Here is an 18,845-nt window from a genome sequence, read left to right on the forward strand (position 1 = left end):
TGCCAAAAAAACTTGAAGGGAAAGGCTTGGAATGCTGCTTGTCTAGGAGGCTCACTTTTTCCTTTGTTCTTGTCATCCCCTGTCTGGTTTGATAAATGCTGGTGGTAGATAGAAAGTCTGTGTGTAGTAAAGAGATTTAGTGGAGGAAGAACTAATTGGGTTTAGGCTAGACATGGGCACGAAACGGAAAAAGCCCGAAATGACAGTTTCATGTGTCGTCGCAATCCACGAATGACGAATCACGAAACTTCATGAAATTGACACCTTTGCTGAAACAATTAGTTTCGTGATTTGTCAGAACCTGGGGCATTTCAATGGCCCCCTTCATACCCGGAGATGCCAAACTTGCAGGGAGACTTCAGCAGGCTCTCTTCCACCCACCCTCCTAGTTTGCAATATGTTGATTGGGAAGGTCAACAGGAAGGGTGGGAAAGAAAGTGCTGCCAGAGTGCATGACTGAAACGGGGACTGGGAGTTGCTGGATCAGAGGAGGACGAAGGACCGGCCAAGGTGGAGCTGGGCCGGGAAGATGGAGTGAGGGGTAGGGTGGGGTGGAGGAAAAAAGGCACCCTCACCCAAAGACCTTCCCACAGCAAGGCCAAGAGCTGGAAATAAAAGACCTCTTTCAATCTCTTTAAAGCAGCAGCAGCCAGAAGCACAATCCCAAATCCTTCCACACACTCTCCCACTCCAGTCCCAGCAACAGGTCCTCCTCCCTCTCCCTCTGTCTACTGGAACTGAAACTTGAGGCAGGGAGAGGTGCCTTTTATAAAAAATGCTGACATAGAGCAGAACGGGAGGTCTGTGGTTGGCTGACAGACCTGCCTAACAGGGTTTGGAGGGGTGAGATTGGTGTGCCCATGGCTACAGAAGGCCCACCTCTTTGGTTGCATAGGGGATTTGACCCCCAGCTCCTGGCTGTATAGGGCAGAATGGAAGCTCTCCAGATGGCTAGGAGAGCTGCATCATGAGCAAGTGGGTTATGATTGGGGTTTCCAATGGCAACAAAAGGTCTGGGCCCATTGTTGCCCAGGGAATCAATGGATCAGCGCCAGCCTGTCTGCAATTACAAATTGTTCATGGAGCTAACGAAACAGGCCAAAAAAGTCGTGAATTTTGTGATAATTTTGTGATAACCGCAGCCCCACAAAATGCTGTTTTGTGACACATGAAACGGCCTGTTTCGTGACGAAATTTGCTTCGTATTTTGATTCATGCCCGTGTCTAGTTTAGGCTAGAAATTGAAACACACAGCCTATTCAAAATTGAATAATGTATGGTGGAAGATTGGGGTGATGCAGACTCACCCTACCCTTGGCCCACACAGAGTCATCTTTGCATCAGATATCAGGCTTCCTTAGGGACTTATATGTGCAGAATCCAGTGAATGTAGGCCTGAATTTCATAATTTGTACATATCAAAATGAGAGTGGTTGGGCCTTCATGTCTTTAGATCCATTAAATAAGAAGCCTTGCTTCATGTAGTTGAGGAGAGTCATCCGGTCCCACCCCTATGTGCATAGGCCCTATGCAGACTTGGATATCCAAGACAGATTTTGGAAGGACTTGGAAATGGGGTGGATGTGCTGAAGAGAAGGGCGAGAAGGTGAGCCTGTGTGATTTTGATCATTTGCCATGTGTTAGAATGTGCTGAGTGAGATATAAGGTTGTCAGGTCCCCTTAAACTCCCGGTGGGAGGGAGAGGGATCCAGCACTTGCCTTTGTGATCTTCTCGCATGCAGCGGATGCGCTCCTGGCAGGTGCGATAGATTTTGGCCCTTGTGATGGGTGGGAGCATGTCCTCTGCTGGGTGCAATAATGTCACTTTTGGAAGTGACATCATTATGCCTGTGGATAGCATTCCCACTTGGGAGTTTTTTGACTTCTAGGCCAGTTCCCTGGGGCCTTTTTCTCCCGCTGGCCAGATGAATGGCAGCAGGAGGCAGAGGCTGGGAGTGGGGGATCTCCCACCCCCACCAGGGGACCTGGCAGCTCTAGTGAGTTACACTGGTTCACTGAGAAGTGATGAGGAAAGATCGCATTATACTTCAACTGTGCTTTGCTTAGTTACTATAAAAATTATCCCATTTGATCTTAAGCAGGTTTTAAGATAGGTATAAAGACATAAGATGTTAAAAGTGGGAAAGAAAGCTGGGATAGTAATGTTCTGCTACTTCCTAGCAGAGTCTCCATTTGCCTTAGGCATTTCCTCACTGTAAACATGGAAGGAAGTGTACAACTGATGTTCAAAGCAGTGAAAAGAAGAATCAGACAAAAAGTTGAGAGTTCTGTACTGAGAATTAATTTACCTGGTTTTTAGTAAGAAGGCAGTTGAAATATTTAACCTTTGCTCAAAACCTGCACTCCTACACTGATGTGTGGCATATTGTTTCTTCTGTTTCATCTAATATGAATTGCTGTGAATTGCATTGTTCATAAGGCAAACATGATTTTTGTTTCCTTTTTGCTACTCTAAACAGGAAAGTTTTTAAGACTAGCTTTAATGAAGAAGTAACTTTTATGATTGCATTTGTTGCATGTCAGAGTGCTGATGTAAAGTGTTTAGCTCTTGAAGATTGCATTCAGATGTTAAAATAAACTGTAGTGTAGAACTCATAAGTAGACCAAACCCCAATTACTTGTTATGTCTGAATGCACATGGTTCAACAAACCCAGGTTTATTGCTTGTGTCAAATTGATATTTCATGCCCTCAGTTGTAGTAATTCTGGTGTGTTGTAATGTCTGAATTCATAAATCACAGTGTCGAATAATACCATCTCTTGTGGCCACAGAGACAGCAATGTAGAGAAGATGTCCTTGCTGGAAAGCATTATTTTGCTGGACAGCATAAATTAAATTTATGCACAAACCAGGACCTGCTTCTTACATCAGGTAGACTAAGCAGAGTTTGTTGCGCCCCAACTGTTTAATCAAGCCATGGTTAACATTTGAATGCAGCTGGAATCTGGGGAACTGGGAATTTTTACTTTCACAAGGCAGTGTTTAGATTACAAGATACTGCAATATAGATGATTAAAATCTTTTTAGTATATATTTCATTATAATGATTTAACTTCCTCAATCTGTAAATCTTTTTAAAGGATACTTGTTGTATTTGTAGCCAAACATAGTGTGCTTTTGTGCTCTTTCTGCAATGGGTTTCATTTATTGAATTTATCAGTTGATTCTTGTGTATGGTTATTGTAAGACACCCAAATGCGACCCTGCAAAAAAATTCCCCAGAGCATTTACTAGCCCATCAGATCTCACAGACAACATATAAGTCATTTGTGGCATGTAGATAGTCTAAATGAAAACATAAAGCCTGTTCTTTTCCATTTTATAAAAAGCTTTCCTTACTTGGTCATCTTGAGGTAATTCTTCCTCATTAGAAGAGTGACTATTTTATAGGTCTGCCCAAATGAAACTGTCCATAATGCTCAAAAAGAGGGTGGTAGTAGTAATGGTAGAGAGTATATTTATGCATCAACTTTTTCCTGAACATTTATATTCCTTGATAGGCTTTGCTGGTTGGGGATTCTTCTTTGTGCTTCCTTTAAAGAGAGAGAGTCTGTTCTTTATCTTTTCTGGCTTACCTTGTTGCCTTAGCATTAATACATGTTGCTTTATAAGAAATCCTTGTATTCACTGAGTAACTATGTGGGATAGGATAATGTGGAGGCACATTTACTTAAATTTAAGAGGGTAGGATAGGGAGTGTCTTGGTTGAATGCCTTAGTAATATATTCATGGAGTAAATTTTAGTGATTGGGTAGGTTGCAGGAATACGTGGGCATGTGGTCACTCTTAAAACATGTTTGTGAAATGTAGGAGAAAATTAAACACCATTTTTGCTTGCCAGTGTAGTACTATTACAATGGGAACAGTGCTTTTAAAACCCACTTGTAGGAACCTGCTTCGTCCAATTGTACATTTGTTTCTCTTTACGCATTGCTGGAGAAGAGCCTCTGATAATGCATTACTGATGATACCTGGAACAGTGGCTGATCCTCTCTGTTCTTAAATGACTCATAGAGCCACAAACAATTGAATATGACAACCTCCACAGTACAGCTGTGGCTGTATTTCCCCCCAATTATATTGCAAGGTAATTAGATGTAAACAATGGTTATCATCTGAAACTAGGAAATGGCTTAGTCTTACTTGCAACTCCCAACCTTTTTAAAAAACAAAAACTGCATCATGCAAATACAAATATATGGGATAAAGCATACTCTTCTGTTGCATTTTGGTGGATAGTACTTTCTTCTCAGGCCTAGCTGTGCTAACCCTAACAGGGATAAAACGTTTATGAGCTTGATTTATAGCAAATTCTAAACTATAGAAGAAAAAAATGACAGTAAAATTGGTCTTGTGCTAGCCCTAGATCAAAGCAGATAGAAGGCTAGAATTGGCTGCAGGAAACCTGGCATCAAATCCCAGTTCATCCAAGAATTTAGTGGATGGCTGTAGTTGAGTTCTCTCAGCTTCTGACTCTATTTAAAAATGGGAAATAATTATGCACAGACCAATGGCTAGAAAGAGTGGAGGATTATAATAAAATTGGTACGATAAGATGTCATATAAATGACAAATGATAGCTTTTTAAATAGTAAGGTATAATTTTCTTTTACCTAAATCAAGACCCACAGTTTTTCAACCCATTTTTTAAATACTTTGCCTTCTGTAATTCTCGTAAAGGTCTAGTTCTCATTATGTCTGGAATGCATCTCCTTAAATCAAACTTAACATGATGCAACCAAAGCCTATGCATTTGTATATTGCAGAAGTAGTCAAATGACAGTCAGCATGCAATTTTAAGCCACGATCAAGAGCAACTCCCCTTCTTTTTTTAAAATTCTAATCTGTTCCATCCTCTTTTGGGCCAAATGCTGTAGCTTTTTCCTGCTACTTCTTCTTAGGGCACAATCTAAGTCTGTAATAGTGTAGTTCTCTTCGTCCTGCATCTGACGAAGAGAACTGTGGTTCTTGAAAGCTTATGCTACAATGAAGTTGGTTAGTCTTAAAGGTGCTACTGGACTCTTTGCCATTTCAGTACTCTAAGTCTGGGTTTAGATTTGGAAGGAGGAAGCAATGGGAAATTGGGGAGTGTTGCCAAGTAGGCCCCCTCCCCTGCTTTAAGGCCTGCCATGAACTGTGTTAAAGTTTCCTGCATTACTGTTTCACTGCTACACCAAAGATTGCTTTGCACGTGTGTGCTCTGATACACGTGTCAGTTTCCTGCCTGCGTGTCAATTACCTTGCTGCCGCTATAGACTGTGTAGTTTACTGACTCCATGTCTGGTTAACTGCACAAAGGACTCTTTTTCTGGGCAGCCATGCCCTGACCTGTATCTGGACTTCCTAGTGTGCGTTTGGACTGTGTTACAAGTGTGCCCCGTGCCTGCATTGCCATCTGCCACGGACCGTGCCTGTTCCCTGTTCTGGACTGTGTTTTAAAGTGTTGTTCCCGCTGCCTCCATGGAAGCCTGCCTCATATGGGCCCAAGCCGCTGCTAGCAGCCGGGCGCCTGCCGGGGAAACCTCCAGCGAGTCGGGCTAGGCGCTCCCTGGTCAGTTCCCGCCTGGAGCCTCCCGCGAGCCGGTCGCCGAGCTTGCCCTCACTACCGGGCAGCCTGCTATCCAGCCCCAGCTATGCCCAGCCGGCATCCATGTTCTTAGGCAGCCAGAAGACCCAGAGGAAGAGACTGCTTTGAGAAGCCATTTCGGCGAAGCGGGCACACCACGTCCGCAGCGAGAGCCCCTCGCCCCGCTCTGCATATCTTAGGAGCCGCCCCGGAGAAGGAACTAAGTGCCGACCATCCCAAGCACTTAAAGAATGCATCTCAAAGAAACCTCCGCATTCCAAAGCTGATGACATCAGGACAAGCCCTGTCCGCTGGAACATCCTTTCAGCCCACTTGGATTTCCCCCTCCCTCTTTTGTCCCCTCTTCCTGAGGTGTCACTTATCACAATCTGATTACCAAAGTGGCCCATCCAAGCCATTCAGTAGCCCATTAGAACCTTTGTTTTAATCTGTGAGAACCACCAAGTACAGCACCAGCCCCAGGGTACGTTTTGGGGTATTTAAGCTGGTCTCCCAGACCACTCGGTGCCTCGGCCATTCCCTATCCAGACCTCCTTGCTGTCCGTCTGTGGTCCCAGTGCTGGCATTGGGCCACCCTCGCTGCCGTGTCTCTGCTTCGCTCCAGGATTGTGAGTATTTCCCTTACCATCGTTGGGAACCCGCTAATGCGAACGTCTCTGTATTTCCTACTCTGTATTTCTTAGACCTTGTGTGTTCCTTGTATGATTGTGCAAGCTAGGCTTACGCTACACTCAATACACGTGTTTGGACCTTACTCCTTGTCTGCCTCTTTTTCACTAGAGTGTCTGGGATCGGGACCTCCGTAAACATAGGTTATGATCCTCGCTTAATATTAATAGTTACAGACTGCTACAGCTAATTCCCCATTATAATAAAGAGCAGTTCTGGTAACAGTTTACTGGTGGAGAATATGCGGGCATAACCCGGTTCGTGTGAATACACGTGAGTCGACACGCGTGTCTTCAGCGAACTGACTTAGAGGAAAATTTTCCAGACCTCAGTGTAAAGAGCGCAATTTAGCTCAGGGAATTAAAAGTGTGAGTGTGTGTAGCTCTAGTGAGCATTTCTATCTTGTGGGTTGGCTTTTCCCCATTTCCTCCTTCAGCCAGCTTTGGACTACTTGCCTTTTGTGGTGCACCGCGAGGCCCTCCAGCCGTTATAACCGGTGTACTGTGGGTGAGGACCTCTGAACTGGTGAAGTTCCTGGCCACTTTCCGGGCCGCCTAAACGCGTCTATGTGGGTGGGATCCCAGAAGTAGGCTCTATATATATATATATATATATCCTGAAGCAGCACATATAAAATTCTTTTCCGCCCTCCCCCGTCTCTCCTAAGCCCGTCCAAACCCCCGTTCCTGCCAGCACTTAGGCTTCAATCCCCGCTCCGGAGGAAACGTGAAGGGATCGATAGTCCGTTTGGTTAGTTAGCTTTGGGAATCTAAAGCCAGGTTCCTGAAGCCCCGCGGCAGCCGGCCGCACCGTGCTTAAGAGTTTTAAGGTAGACTCTTGGGCGCTTTTCCGCTTGCGAGTTTTAAGTCAGACTCGTGGGCGCACCCTGCTTGGGAGTTGTTTGAACTCTTGAGCGCTTTTCCGCTTGGGAGTACCGTAGTTTTACTCCTGGGCACTTTTGCTTGGGGACTTGCAGAGGCAATCCTTGAGCGCTTTAGTCTTTTGGTCGAGGCTTGGAGACAGTTTAATCGTTTGTCTCTGAGCGTGAGGCCTGGGGACACTTTGAGTACAGTTCTTGGGTAGAGAGCTTGAGAGCATTTTGGCTTCTGAGCAGAGGCTTGGGAGCATTTCTGGTTGCCTAAGCAGAGGCTTGGGAGACCCCCTTAGTAGCAGTTCCTGAGCAGAGGCTTGGGGACGCTTTTTGGTTTTCCGAGCAGAGGCTTGGGAGACCCCTGAGCTTTGGCTTCTGAGCAGAGGCTTGGAAGCACTGAGCGGTTTTTTCTTTTGGGCTTAGAGAGCTTGAGAGCACCTTCTGAGCCAGTAAACGTTTCCTGGTCCCGTGGCTTGTAGGCAAGCTTAAAACGGGAATAGGAATTTTCCCTTCTCCCCCGGTGGAGAAGAACCGAGTGTAGGACCCTTAAAATACCCTGTAAACCCTAAAAGTAGAACCTTAAAACCCCCTGGTAAAAACCCTTGAGGACCTGAGGGAAGGATAAACCTCCCAAAAGGAACATAGAGAGGAAGAAGTTGTTAAAACCCTTGAGCAGCTTTAATCACCCCACCCCTGGTGTCGCTGATCTACTCTTTAACCTCCCCCGAGATCAGCCTTAAACTAAAAAGAAAAATGTACCGGGCAAACCCCACCGTGCCCCGCCTGGAGAAGTGGCTAGTTAAGAAGGGAGATTGCCCTTGGGAAGCTGGTTCCTTCAAGGGACCCGACCCACTCCAGATAGTTAGAAGTGCCTTCCAAGATTTTTGTGAGAAAGAGAAACCCAAGTCGAGCAAGAAGGACAGATACGGAGCTTGGGCACTTTTTACTGCCTTACAGGACAGCGTGTCCCTGATAAATAAATTACATATAGCGCAGGAAGATAGCGAGCAGGAAATAGAGAGGCTCAAAATAGCCCAGGACAAAGAGAGGAAGGAGCTAGAGGAGAAGGCAGCGCGAGAACAGGACGCCCTGCATCTAGAAATCCAGAGTCTCAGGGCCAAACTAGCCGAACAGGAAAGAGACCATGAGGAAAAGGCAGTTGAGTGGCGCGCTGAACGCGTCAATTTCATATTGGAAAAACAAGGATTAACTACCGCCCTCCAGGACGCCCAGCACAAGGCTGAAGCGGCCACCGCTCGTGCCGACATGGCTGAGCATGCAGTAATCGAGGGACAGGAAAGAATCGCTAAGCTAACCCATGCCGCCCAGTTCATGGCAGAGCATAACCACTCCAAGGTAACCTCCGCTGACCACTCCGCTTGTAAGAGGGAGCTAGAGGCCCTAAAACAGCACCTGGGGATGCAGCAGGCCGTAATCTCCGCCGTGCATCCCGCAGCCCTCTTGGCCCTCCCCGAAGGTAGTACCGACAGTTGGTCACCTCCTTCGCCCCAGCCCGAGGAAGCTCCACAGCCCCTCCATCCGATAGCTACCAAAGAAATTGTCACCACAGACGAGGATGGCAGGAAGACAGACCGGGTCATTAAGGAAACCCGCAATTGGAGGCCCGATGAGCTCCAAGCCATAGCTGACCGCATGGGACCCCTGAACCGAGACTCAGCTATACAATGGTTCACACACGTGACCATGTCCCAGCCCTCTGCCAGTGGCTCCGATGTAGCTCAGCTGGCTCGCCATTGTGCCAGCGCCGAAATAGTCACCTCTCTTAACGCATATATTTCTAACCGGAGACTAGCCACTCGCAGTCAGTATGGTGCCATGAAGGAATTGTGCGCCTTCCTCTGGCCTACCAAGAGCTTGAAGGCCTTATACATAGCAGAATCTCAAAAACCCGGAGAGGACCCAGAGGCATATTTAGCCAGAAAGCAGCTCCTAGCCGAACTAGCAGACGAGGTAGACTTAGACTTGAGCGACATGCCTGACTTCGATGACTTAGAGTTTAGGAGAGCAGTCATAGATGGACTCAACAGCACCACTCGCCTAGCCCTAGCAGGAGTAGAGCCCGGGAGCATTACATGGGGAGAGCTGGAATCCCGCATCAGGAGCATTGCTGGCCTGTTGCGAGAAACCGGCGCCATCCGCCATGTGAAGTCCCCGGCCCCCCATAGGAGAGAGAGTGAGCCCATCAACACAGTCACGTATGCCAACCATGGTCCCCACTCCCAATATCGGCCCCAAGGGCATAGCTCGTACTCGGAGCCTAGAGGTGGCATCTTGCGTGGGAGAAGCGGTAGCTTCACTCGGGGCCGCAGCCAAAGGGACTCTCATCCAGGAGTAACCTTTGCGCCCACCCCCAGTCGCTACCCTTCCTCCCCACAGGGACCCTCTGAGCCCTGGAGACCTGCGCTGCCCTCGGCACCCCCGCCCCCTCGGGCACCTCACCCCTACAATCACCAGGTCTACCCTCCCCCAAGTCAGGCTGACTCCTGGAGACCGCAGCCAAAGGACCACGAGGAGCCCTCTGACCTAGAAGAGCCGCCACCAGCTGGGAACCCCTTTCTCCAATAGGGATGCCCGGGGGTCACACATTATTCTCCCCACTTAACTGCCCGTGGGAGAAAACCAAAGGTTGAGGCTAGCCTTCGACCTCCGGGAACTAAAAATAGCTGGAAACTTAAAAGAGAGAAGGAAAGTTTCCAAAGGGTGATTCGCACCCAGAACCCAGCACCAACTTTGCCAGACACCTCTGAAAGAAATCTGACAGAGCTGCAAAATAAAATTCAGGAGCTCATAAGTGTAAATAGGGAACAGAATTTAAAAATAAATGATCTTAATAAAGAGAATGAGGAATTAAAAGAAAAATTAAATGCTTGCACAATAGAGAAAGAGCAGCTCCACAATAAATTCCTTAGCATGCAGACTTTGCTGGAGGACCAGAATAAGGAAACTGCCACTTTAAAAACCCTGATGCAAAATCTCCTGGAATCCCAGAGACTCACTGAGGCCAGATTAAAGACTTTAGAGGAACAATCAGTGATTGAATCAGCTCCAGCCCCCACCCAAGGCAGTGAAATGAGTAGTCAGTCACCTTTGCCTCCAATTTCTGCCTCAGCCCCCATGCCCAAGAAGCCAGAATTCACTTTAGCCTCTGAGCATGTGCAGAGTTTAAAAGTAATTCCCCAAGAAACTGTCTTGGCTCCCATAGACCGCCCCCAGCCAAGCTATACACAGCCCACCGTGACTGTGCCCTCTTGCAATGATCCTGAAGAACAGGTAAACAAAAGTAAAAATGCAGTTCCTTCAAAAGAATTAAATTGCTTTGAGAATCCAGTGCTTGCAACTACACACCAAATAGCTTTCTCTCAGCCTTCCCTGACTAACACCCCTGAAGAAAACCTCATGTTGGGCCTGTGTGGTTTAATAGTGCTTGAGCTAATTCAAAGACATTTGTGTATCTGTTTGCACGTTTTAAAAGGCTCAAGCCCAAAACTTAGTGAAAAGGTAGAGCCTCCAGCAGTAAGTGCAGACAGGAATGTAATAAGGCAAGTGAGCAGACTCCAGAAAGAATCCCAGTTGCTAGCAGCGCCTGAAACAAACTGTCCCCACTCAGCGCTATACCCCCACCCCTCATTGAAATGGAAAAACTGGCCAGACCAGGATTCTGACCTCCTCCCAGTTCTTCCTTTTGTCCTCTCCCAGGCTGAAGTAAGCCCAAATAAATGTAATCACTGGTTCCCTGTCAGAATTTGGAAGGGATTGGAACCGGGAGTGGAAAAGCCACCTTAAGGAGACTTGAGTTCAAGTCCCCGCAGCCCCCGTCCCTTTTCGTTGTGCAGTCTTAACCTTATGTGTGTGTGAACCTGAAGCCCAATTCCCTTTTGAAATTAGATGTAAAAAGCCAACTTGGCTTCATATAATCATTTAGTGTTTTTGTTATTTCTTGTCAGTCCTATTCTTTAACTTCATTAGGTGGGCCCCACAGTTGGGAGCCTTGGGGGGAACATGGCAACCAAAGCCAAATAGGACCACCACCGAGAGTGATTCTTAATTGGATTGTAAGCCGCATGTTCGGAAAAAAATTGCACAGGCAAAAGAGATTTGCTGTGTGTGAAAGTGTTTGGAGAGGCTTTAGCCCAAGAGTGAATGCATTTCCAATATTGGAGACACACCAATAAAGGTGATCTCTGTATTTGAAAACATTTCACCCGCCGTGCTGGTGAAGATCCCGCATCTACGTAGATTCGGGGTCTCACCTGCCAGACCCACGCTTTCGCATGATGGTCGGCTTTGGCTTTGAGGGCCGTGCCTCCCCTGGAAAAGGACCCCCAGATAGCCCAACATCCCCCTTTTACTAATGTTCATATTCGTCATGGTGAGTTGCTATACGGCGCCACCAGTCCGTACGCTTTAGTGCAAAGGTAAAAGACCCGCCAGTATTTTGTAAATATGTGCCCTCTGGAATATGTTATTGGGGTGCGTTCGCCACGCACAAGGGGCAGCGTGCCTCATTTACATAGCCAGGATCCCCCGCGCCAAGATGACCCCCGAATAACCCAGACCCAGTGGCGCCGGCAGATCTCGGCCGTCTCCGCCGCTTTTCGATAAACGCCGCCGAGCGCCCTCGGCTCCACTTCGGCCCTTTCCGTCAGCAGCCGCCCGCCCCACGTAATCTTTTCCCTTGCCCGTACCGTACAAGGGAAAAGAAGGGGGGGAGACATATTGAAGTTTTAATGAAGCCCTGCCAGGCCTTCCAAGTGAGGGCAACCTGAAAATAGCCCACGCCCGTGTGCTTTTGCTTTGTGTGTTTCTTACTTTTAACATGAAATTGGGGCCTCCCGAGGGAGTCCCTCCAAAAATTGATCCTAGGAAAAAATATGGTCCGCCGAAATACATACATGAGGTCCTGCAAAAAAGCAGAGGGAAAAAGGCAAAGCAAAAGCAAACCATCATAAAACATACCTTCAACCCTAACCACCCCTACTTAAAAATTATTTTAGAAAAATAGAACGAAGGTCTCCTTTAGCAGCAACCCTTATAGTTAATGGAAACCGCTCGCTAGTTTTTTTTTCGTTTTGAAACGGCAAGGCCAGGCCAAGCCGGACCGATAGCTCTCAGCCCGCAAAATAAAAGCAGCCCGCCACAGAGCAAGGGGCACCTGAAGGCCACATAGCCTAGGCACCCAGGGACCCCTGGGGTGAGTTTGCATAATCCCGCCTAACGCACAGCCGACCCTAGCCCGACGTAAAGACGTTCCCCCTTGAAATATACATGCTTTAGAAAGAAGCCCCCGCACAGGAGTTCCCCAGAGCAACAAGCTGGAAGGCTCGCTTAATGCTCCGGGACTTCTCGTTCGAACCCCGCCTAATAAACAGTGCTGGCAGAAAAACATCCTCCTTTTTCCCCCCTTTACTTCATTTATTTTGCTGCAACAAACTCAGGGAACCTGTACTTATATCCGCAGGTCTCCCCAGGAAGGAAAAGGAAGGCCAGGAGATGAGGCACCTGGCTACTCTGTGTTTGCTCATGCTGGCAGGCACCCTAATAGAGGGACGCCCGTCCAAATTAATGCCCTACCCCCACTGGAGATGTATTAATACATTGGCAGGAAACGAAATGATGGTCTGCAAAGTTGTGCAGCAGAGCAATATGACCACCCCCATGGATCGCACTAACTTCCGCAGTTGCGAAGAGCAGTGGATCCGACCCCCAGAGCTCGTTATTTTATGTGTGGGAGTAAAAACTATGTCCCAAGAATTAGTATGTTACTCGCCTACTGATACGGTTTCACCTCTTGCTCCGATTCCTTGTATGTTTCTCCCCCGTATCAGGCCAGCCCCCACCGCAGTCCCGGTGGTAGACAGATATACCACCCCTGCCAACTTCGAAACCTCGCCATTTGTCACTGAGGCTTTCGGACCATACTGTGAAGTTATCTTAGTGTCGGCCGCAGTATGGAAGGCAGGAGACCCCTTCAGAATGACCATCCTACTAGGCACCACTGCCACTGAGTCTGCATCAGTCACTGTCACGCCCCCTTCAGGCGCAGTTCTCTCCTTCGCTATAGAGCGCTGGGAGAACCTGACCTGGATTGTAAAGGAGGAAGACCTAGCCAAACACGGCCCACCCGATTGGATACTGGTTCAGCAGACGCCCGAATGCCAAACCAAGCCCCTAGTAGAGAAATTTCACTGGCTTGGGCTGCTCTTTGTAAATTTGACTCATGAACCAGGCAATTATTCCCTGCTGATCCGGACCCAGGAGACCCACACCATCCAAATTGACCCTTTGATTGCTAGCAATGAACAATTAAGCCAAGGCGGCACGCATATAGTGGGCTCCCATGTTTTGAAAACTGACATTCGAGAGAGAGTTCTAGTCCGCCCGCAAATGTCGTTAAAAGAGATCCGCATAGACTTAGCTGAGCTGAATGTAACCCAGAGGCTGCCGCAGTGCGCTCCCTATCTGGAGGCCGGTAGCAAGGGTTGGAATGCATGGCTACAACTGTGGATCGATCCCTCCCCCTCTCTCTCGCGTGCCAGACGAAGCATTGCCGACTGGACTGCTCCTGCAGCCGGAGGCTTAGCAATCATGGATTCGGTCAATATTGAGACTCTCGCTAACAAGTTTGCCCATGTCACGACTAGCATCTCCGACTTAGGTAAACCGGTGGTGCAGTCCCTAAATTCCATTTCGAATGGGCAACACGAGATCAGCTCCATTCTAGTTAACTGGGAGAGTCAAATTGAAAGAGATTTTTCTCTGCTGCTCAAAGGAACACAGTCTTTTGAACGCAACGTGTCAATAGCCATGGCATGTATGCAAGCCCAACAATTAAATCAGGCTGTGGCCATGGGGCTAATTCGGCAAGCCACGGATGGGCATTTGCCCCTGGAAATTAAAAGATTGATTATGCCCAAATTGTCACCCATAGAACTGGAGCTTGAATCCTGGTGGTCTCTTGTAAATTCCTCATTCTCACCGACCACCCAGGAGCTTAAATTATTTTTGTTAACGGCCAGTGCGCACGAGTCATTCCATGTGTATCCAGTCGTGCCTCTGGGACTCCAAGTCAGCGATACCGAAGTCCTCTACGCCCGCCACCCCGACCATTGGGCCCGCTTCACCCCGACCGGATGGCAGCTCGTCAGCCTCCTAGGGTGCCAGCATCGAGACCAGACCGGCTTCATTTGCCAGGACCAAGCCTTTGCACCTCATCACCCCTGTGTAGCCCCGCAAGTCGACGCCCTCAATGAGTGCCCTTTTGAGGTCGTCCGGGAGAACAGCTCCGCTGTGGTCTACATTGGGAAAGGATGTGCCTGCGTGCGAACGGCCTGCGACTTTGTGGTCCTGAATGCGTTCCAGCTTAAGCCCGTGATCCCGGGAGTCAATCGCTGCTTTTGCAACCTGTCTTCGGTGGCAGCCTGCGACTTCACCTACACGGTACCGGTCTGGACCCAAGAAGAGATCCTGGTGGCACCCTCCATCTATCGACATGTGAAGCCCATCTCCCTCGGCATCGGTCTGGAGCTAATCCACGAGCTCCTGGCCCACCCGCAGCTCCACCGCACCCTCCAGAGCATCCAGAGGGACGGGGACACTACTGCTTTGGTTGTGTCCCACAACGGAAAGGAGATTTTGGATCTTGTCCAGCGGATTAAGACCACCGGCGAGCACTCGTGGTGGGAGACCCTCTTTGGCTGGAGCCCCACCGCCACTGGAATTTACAATTTGGCTTTGCACCCAATCATCGTTATCTTGGCCTTCCAGGTTTTGTTGTGTGCCTCACTGCTTTATTTGGGCTGTTGGAGCCGCCGACAGCTCCAGCAACTCCAACTGTCCTACCGTCTGGACCATTACAATCCAGACCTCCTCTTGCCCTAATGGTTATTCTTGGCGCCCTCCTTTAACCCTTGTTTGTTTTATTGCTTGTGCCGGTATGGACTATGATTATGTTTAATACTATGTGTACGGATCCTGCACCGGCCCCATGGACGCTCTGCTGCCGGACACCGCTCCGAGGCCCTCTTGTGGACTAGGGGGGGACGTATTTTCCCGCCTCCCAGCCCACGGCCCGCCTGCGAACGACCGCCAACGGAACTACCTCCATGTGGACTAGAACTGTGTGCCCGAAGCCCTTCTCGCCGCCCAACCGACCCTGCTCTGCGGATTGATGCAGACAGCAAGGGGGGGTGGAAGTGTGTTTTGGAGCACATGGACTAAGTTTGCTTGTTCTTGTATATATGCAACCCAGTCCAGCAGCTGTACTGCGGACTGAGCCGTCTGTGATCTTTGTTACTCTATGGTCTTATGAATTTCTTGCCATTGCTTCTTATGAATTTTAACTCCCATGAATTTAGCCCCGAACTAGCCCCTCCCTCTATCTATCGCAAGTGCGCCCATGATCTTCCCATGGACTGGGACCCTTTTTATCACCCCCCATTAACTTTATCCCTATGAATTTGATTTTAACCTTAGGAATTGCCTTTTTAACCTGACTCCCTCCGCCGAGGCAGTTCTAGTCTATGAATTTGATTTTAATCCAGCCATATTGATTTGGTTTTTAATCGCAGAGTTTATTTTTCTGTCCCCCATGAGCCCTTCCGCCGCTTACCCCCCCATGAATTATTTCTCCGCACTTGCTTTTACTATTGCTGCTATCATCTATGAAATCGGTTTTAACTTCCTGAATTATCATTTTAAACCCTATGTATCTATGTATTTATGATTTTAACCATTTATGAATTAGCTTACCCTCAATGAATTATGCCATGCTTGCACATTTCACTTTACCCTGTATGAATTATCCCTGCTTTTAGTCCTATGTATTTATGATTTTAATTATCTATGAATTGATCCATGTATATGAATTGCTCCTGGTTTTTAATGCTTTTAACCCACCATGAATTCCGTATGAATTACCTCCCGCCATGAATTGATCAATGTACCCAAACATGAATTGTTGTTGTTTATATGTATGAATTGATCATTGCTGCCTATTACTATGAATTACTATTGCTATGAATTATTGCTATTTATTTTGACGATTGCACTTAGCACACCCCCTGGTGTGAACCCAGAGACCAGCAGCCCATTGGCTGATCTAAATTGCACTTATTCGGTTAGGTGGTTCTCCAAACTAAATTTTTGAGTGACGCCTCCCCCTCCTTCCCTTCCCACTCCTTCTTCGCTCGAAGCTCGACCACCGGACATTGCCGACCACCTCGCCTTTGAAGTCAAGTTCGGAGACCCGCGTGCCTGACGTCCCGGGGTCTCCGAGGGGGGGAATTGTTGCCAAGTAGGCCCCCTCCCCTGCTTTAAGGCCTGCCATGAACTGTGTTAAAGTTTCCTGCATTACTGTTTCACTGCTACACCAAAGATTGCTTTGCACGTGTGTGCTCTGATACACGTGTCAGTTTCCTGCCTGCGTGTCAATTACCTTGCTGCCGCTATAGACTGTGTAGTTTACTGACTCCATGTCTGGTTAACTGCACAAAGGACTCTTTTTCTGGGCAGCCATGCCCTGACCTGTATCTGGACTTCCTAGTGTGCGTTTGGACTGTGTTACAAGTGTGCCCCGTGCCTGCATTGCCATCTGCCACGGACCGTGCCTGTTCCCTGTTCTGGACTGTGTTTTAAAGTGTTGTTCCCGCTGCCTCCATGGAAGCCTGCCTCATATGGGCCCAAGCCGCTGCTAGCAGCCGGGCGCCTGCCGGGGAAACCTCCAGCGAGTCGGGCTAGGCGCTCCCTGGTCAGTTCCCGCCTGGAGCCTCCCGCGAGCCGGTCGCCGAGCTTGCCCTCACTACCGGGCAGCCTGCTATCCAGCCCCAGCTATGCCCAGCCGGCATCCATGTTCTTAGGCAGCCAGAAGACCCAGAGGAAGAGACTGCTTTGAGAAGCCATTTCGGCGAAGCGGGCACACCACGTCCGCAGCGAGAGCCCCTCGCCCCGCTCTGCATATCTTAGGAGCCGCCCCGGAGAAGGAACTAAGTGCCGACCATCCCAAGCACTTAAAGAATGCATCTCAAAGAAACCTCCGCATTCCAAAGCTGATGACATCAGGACAAGCCCTGTCCGCTGGAACATCCTTTCAGCCCACTTGGATTTCCCCCTCCCTCTTTTGTCCCCTCTTCCTGAGGTGTCACTTATCACAATCTGATTACCAAAGTGGCCCATCCAAGCCATTCAGTAGCCCATTAGAACCTTTGTTTTAATCTGTGAGAACCACCAAGTACAGCACCAGCCCCAGGGTACGTTTTGGGGTATTTAAGCTGGTCTCCCAGACCACTCGGTGCCTCGGCCATTCCCTATCCAGACCTCCTTGCTGTCCGTCTGTGGTCCCAGTGCTGGCATTGGGCCACCCTCGCTGCCGTGTCTCTGCTTCGCTCCAGGATTGTGAGTATTTCCCTTACCATCGTTGGGAACCCGCTAATGCGAACGTCTCTGTATTTCCTACTCTGTATTTCTTAGACCTTGTGTGTTCCTTGTATGATTGTGCAAGCTAGGCTTACGCTACACTCAATACACGTGTTTGGACCTTACTCCTTGTCTGCCTCTTTTTCACTAGAGTGTCTGGGATCGGGACCTCCGTAAACATAGGTTATGATCCTCGCTTAATATTAATAGTTACAGACTGCTACAGCTAATTCCCCATTATAATAAAGAGCAGTTCTGGTAACAGGAGGGGGAAAGGTGGAGACTACTAGTGAGTAAAATGAAGGCTGTTTGGAGAAAATACAAGGAAGTGTGCACTTTGTTGAATAAAGTATTGTTTGAGTCTAGAATTGTAGGAGAAGGAAAAGCTAAGCACTAAGGAGGTGAAAAAAGAGGGACCATTTCAAGATGAATGGCTGAATTGTAAGGGAAGCTTGGCACTGAACATAAGGAGAACCTTGCTGGATCACACCAGTTGTTCATCTGGTCCAGAATCCCGTCTCACACTGTGGCCAAGCGGTTGCTCTAGAGGACCAACAACAGGGCACAGAGGCCAAAGCCTCCCCCTGATGTTGACTCCAGGCACTAGTATTCAGAGGTAGAGTTGCCAGTCCCCCGGTGGGGTGGAGGCAGAAGGTGGGGGAACACGCCTCCTAGGGCACGCTCCCGCGTGTTGGCCAATTTTGGCCCAAATCAGGCTGCTGTGGAGCGCAGGAGCACTCCAAGGCTCGTCGAGCCGCCCAGGCAGCAGCCCTACTCCCACCTAGAGGGTAAGGGGACCTGGAAACCCTATTCAGAGGTTTACTGTCTCTGATTATGGAAGTTCTCCCTCTGAGGCGGAGGACATCTTGGGTGATTCCCACCATCCAATCAGGGAGGCAGGAACTAACTTTCTTCCTCTTCCTGTCTAGCTTGTGGGACCACCCTCTCTTCAGTTCTGTCCTGCCTCCAGGGAGAGCAGTTCTATGCTAGGCTAGCTCTGCTACCTACATTCCATTCTTAACTCTTAGTCTATCTATTCTGCTTAGCTTCTGCTAGATTTCTTTTACAGTGCCTTAATCTTTTCTATTGCCTAATTCTTTCTACTATTGACCGCACTTTTTTACTGTGCCTCCTGTTCTTTGTCTTCTTACTTTCACTTTCCTTTTTCCCTCTCTTGAGGGGAAAAAAGGCAAAAGGAGCCATGGCATCTAGGGAGTCTTCGGACTCAGAAGACAGCTTCTTAGAACCGACAGCAGGTTGCTCAC

General features: G+C 48.5%; 1 protein-coding gene across 3 annotated transcripts in view; it reads left to right on the forward strand.

The window, feature by feature from the left end:
* Positions 1 to 18,845, forward strand: part of TULP4 (TUB like protein 4) — a 157,603-nt gene that overhangs the window by 36,110 nt on the left and 102,648 nt on the right. The gene's annotated exons all lie outside the window — the stretch shown is intronic.

The sequence above is a fragment of the Eublepharis macularius genome, chromosome 1 (assembly GCF_028583425.1).
Source record: "Eublepharis macularius isolate TG4126 chromosome 1, MPM_Emac_v1.0, whole genome shotgun sequence".
NCBI classification, from domain to species: domain Eukaryota; kingdom Metazoa; phylum Chordata; class Lepidosauria; order Squamata; family Eublepharidae; genus Eublepharis; species Eublepharis macularius.